Source organism: Populus euphratica, unplaced genomic scaffold (genome assembly GCF_000495115.2).
Source record: "Populus euphratica unplaced genomic scaffold, PopEup_1.0 scaffold1185.1, whole genome shotgun sequence".
NCBI lineage: Eukaryota > Viridiplantae > Streptophyta > Magnoliopsida > Malpighiales > Salicaceae > Populus > Populus euphratica.
The window spans coordinates 3,573-8,136 of NW_011501039.1; the positions used below are offsets into that span (position 1 = coordinate 3,573).

The 4,564-nt window shown below is 33.7% G+C and overlaps 1 pseudogene; it reads left to right on the forward strand.

The window, feature by feature from the left end:
• The first annotated feature begins 335 nt into the window (after positions 1-335).
• Positions 336-3,872, forward strand: LOC105117121 (probable serine/threonine-protein kinase NAK; annotated as a pseudogene).
• Positions 3,873-4,564: the final 692 nt, after the last annotated feature.

Here is a 4,564-nt window from a genome sequence, read left to right on the forward strand (position 1 = left end):
AAAATGAATAAAATAAATTTTAGGATCAAAATAAAATTTCATAAATTTTTAGGGACTAAAAGTTTATAATTTGTAAAGTTAGAGGATCAAAGTGTGTTTTGGCCCAAGCTTAGAAAAACCATCTCATTTGTTGTGTTTTTCTGTTTAATCATTTATCTTTGAATCTTTTCATTCCTTAATAAATATATTTTAACAGTTCATCAATTGGAGCTTATAAAAATGTAATTAGAAAAGAAAGAAAGAAAAGGGACTAAAAAGTAAATCACCATGTCAATCGATAAAACGGTGGCGTGGGACCCCGCGCCTTTTAACTTATTTCTTACCATCTTGCCAGGGAGACATTTCGTCGGCGCTTGAGAATGAACTTATCTAAATCAATGAATCTCTCTCACTCATTTTTCCGGAGACATTGTGATTATTGATACAAGAAAGATAGACTTCTTTTCATGGGGATTTGCTGCAGTTGCATTTCTTGTAATTCAGCCGCAGGCCTAGATCCTGCAACTGCCCCAGCTACAGCTCCTGCAACTGCCGCAGCTACAGATCCTGCAACAGTCCCAGCTGCAACTCCAGCTCCAGAACTAGCCCTGGATCCATTACCTGACCCAGACATAGTTCCTACCTCCCCTGGAAATCTCACTGAAGGTTGGTTTCTGAATGTTGACCATAACCACGTCCTTATTCTTGCTCGTTATCAATGTCATTATGTTGCAGGGCCTCTGTTTTACCATTTTGTATAACTTGGACTCAGGTGATATATCTTCGCTGGCTAACAACGTCTCCGGCAACAGCTGGTTCTCTATAGCCACCACCAATGTCACAACAAGGATGTCTCAAGCAAAGGGAACTATTCGGGGTAAATTTGTCCCCGAGGAAGTTGAATTCTCAGCTTTTCAAGATTGTGTCAGAGTTAAGATAGTTTTCACGCTGAAGCAATTGAAGGAAGCAACCTTCAATTTTAGAAGTGATATGTTGCTGGCAAAGGGAGGGTTTGGCAGTGTCTACAAGGGTTTGCTCAACCAAAAGCTGCCGATTGAGGGATTAGGAAACTTCGCATTGCTGTCAAGAAATTGGATTCAAACAGCAAGCACGAACTTCGACAGTGGCAAGTAATTCTCCATTATATTATATTATCTATTTATTTATTTGAAATAATATTCATACCATATCAATCTAAAATTAAAAAAAATAAAATAAAGTGAGATGATTCTTAACTTATAGAATTAGAACTTTATTAATCAAGCTATAATAAATTTAAATTTTATTACCACATTCTATTTGTTAAAATTAAATATAAGATAGTGATGAGATTATACAAATCTTAAACTTAAAATCTTTTTACTTGAAATATTTATTACAAAATAATATAATTTATATATTAATTTAAAATTTAAAATTAATATATATATATATATATATTAAATGATATTAGAATCTATGGATATGAAGTCCCTTAAAAGCTCATGGACAATTCTCATCTCTTAACGTATTTTTTAAGATTAGTTAGGCCTTATGGGCTAGTACTTCTATTTTCTATGGATATCATAGATGAAGTTATTTTTTTGAATATCATCATATCCAGTTTATATTATTTTTTCATATAATTTTAAAAGTGAAATCTTTTTAAATTTAAAATATACAGAGACTCATACTACACTACTATTAATTTTATCATATAAAATAAAGATAATAAAATTTAAACTTATAATTATTTAATCAATAAAATTCTAATATTATATCATCTCAACTTAAATATTTAAATTTTTCAAATAAAAATATATTTTTTATAGTTATAAATGAAACACATTAAATTCAAGTAATGACTAGATACTTATACGATGAATGAAATTGTAAAAATTAGGTTAAAAAAGTTCTCTAATCTAGCCTTAGTTATCCATTTAAAATAAATAAATAAATAAACTAGTATCGGCAGAAAACCCTTTCATCGTTGTTAGAGTAACTTAATCAACAATGAAAGAGGTGGATATCCTTTTATTAATTTCTGGTACGACTATACGCGTTGGTATATTCAATTATTCTTACCCTTGCATGTTTGGTTTTGACGTATGGTTATTTAGCCTCGTATTTGAACCTAAACTTTGCTAGCTTTCAAATTCTCCTATTGTTTCCTGTAAGCGTATTATAATTAATTATACTGTTTACAACTTGTGGAAATTTATTGGTACAGACGGAGGTCGGTTTCTTAGCAAGGGTTTCTCATCCTAACATTGTAAAGCTGCTAGGATACTGTCAGGCTGAAGAAGAGTTGCTTATTGTCTATGAATTCATGGAGAAAGGCAGTTTAAATTACCATTTGTTTGGGAGTAAGAACCTGCAGTCTGCATTGTTGAAAATCTAGTTATTCAAGAGATTCATTATGCAGTAATTAATTTCATAGATCAAAAACCTCTGTGCTGTGCAGAGCGCTCAGACCGCATACTTCCTTGGCAAACAAAGGTAAAGATTGCTGCAGGAATGGCTCAAGCCTTGTCTTATTTGCATGCAATGGAGAGGCCAGTAATTTTCAGAGACTTCAAGACCTCAAATATTTTGCTTAATGAGGTAAAGTTCTGTGTAGTTTCTGAATATCCAACTGTAAACAGATAAAAATTACCTTATTTTATCTTTGAACATTGCCTTCTCTTTTTAAGTTTTTCTGCAAATTATAATCCTACCTCTCATTGATGGCAAAAGGAGATCACCGAATTTCCATATGTAAACAGATAAAAATTACCATATTATATCTTTGAACATTGCCTTCTCTTTTAAGTTTTTCTGCAAATCATAATCTTACCTCTCATTGATGGCAAAAGGAGATCACACACAAGTGCTAAATTCTAATTCAATAATTAATGCAAAAACTAGCATTGTGTTAACAAATAAATTGCCATCGTCTAAGAAAATAAATATCAAAAGCAAAACATGAAAAGAAGACAAAAAAAAATGAAGATAGAAATTGAAATGATATCCAACAGGCCTCATAGTTCACTTACTTCTTCTTTTTTTAATCTATAATTATATTTTAAAGCAATCAAAAGACCAAACAAAAAATTTAATCTGAAAAGACACCCCTAAGATTATTCCTAACATCGAAGTCTCTGTATGCAGTCCTATATTCCAAAGTTGTCAGATTTTGGCTTAGCAAAATGGGGACCCAATGATGGCAGTCAATATGTAACAGGAAATGTTTTGGGCACTCGTGGTTATGTTGACCCTGAATACAAGACTGGAGGTGATTGATTTCTTGCACCTTTTAAGCTTTGGATGTCTTGATGGTTCAATGATGTTTTGCTTCAAAGAGATCACAAAATCTGTGCTTACTTCACTTCAAAGCCATGACATTTAGTTTGTTGATTGGTCAGGAAGACTGCATGTGAAGAGCGATGTGTACAGTTTCGGAGTAGTTTTGGTCGAGATGCTGACAGGATTACGAGCAATTGATAAAAAATCGCCCACCTGAGAAACAAAATCTGCTGGGATGGACTTTGCCAATTCTATCAGATAGAACAAAGTTGAGGCATACAATGGATCCCAGGTTGCAGGGGAAGTATGCAACCAAACAAGCTTCAGAAGTGGCTATGCTTGCTCTGAGATGCCTTAACCCAGTTCCTATGTCCCGGCCATCAATGAAGGAAGTTGCCGATACATTAGAAGGATTAAACCTCCATACCTCACATCAGAACAAAGACATTTAAAATAGTTCTGCTCGCTTTATTATTAGATGTCTTCATACAAGGATTAAACCTCCGCTGCATGTTTTTTTTTTCCCTTTAGCTCTGCAATTGTCAAATCAAAATCCCATTTAGGATGCTTGCGTAAAGTTATTTTTTCCTGTGTGATCTATTACTTCATAAATGGATATTTATTTATTTCCATTCGGTTGATTGAGAAAAAATACAGAATAAATGAACGCATTCTGTGACAGGCAGGGGCGGAGCCAGGGGGTGGCAAGCAGGGGCCCGGGCCCCAGCAAATTTTTTTAATATTTTCTATTATTTTCTATTTTTAATTTAAATAAATAATTTTTTTAATAATATACCGGTTGATTGAGAAAAAATACAGATTAAATGAACGCATTCTGTGACAGGAATCTGTCGTATGAAGAGAAATCATCAGAAGATAAACAGGGAACAATTACAGTGAATCCAGCAACAAATTATCAGTATTTAATGCAAAATAATGTAGAGAAAAGAAGAGATAATAGTTAATACAAGTGAGCGAGTGATAAGTACGTTGTTGATGATGATCTTTTTTTTAAAAGCCCTTTACCTAGTCCACATTTGTGTGATCATTGGTTCAAGATACAATTCTTTTAAAGGGGACTTGCTGTCGTGTTTAGTCAAATCCAACCCTAGCACAAGCCCTTCCTGCTGCAACTGCCCCATCTCCAGCTTCAGCACTAGCCCTGGATCCATTCCCTGAACCAGACCCTGCTCCTCTCCTGGACAACTCATGGAAGGTCCGTTTCTAACCATTGACATCATTCCGCTCATTTTCATTGAATATTGATTTGCCTTGATCTTGATGAAAACATTATTTGAACTTAAATGCTCTGTTTTTTTTA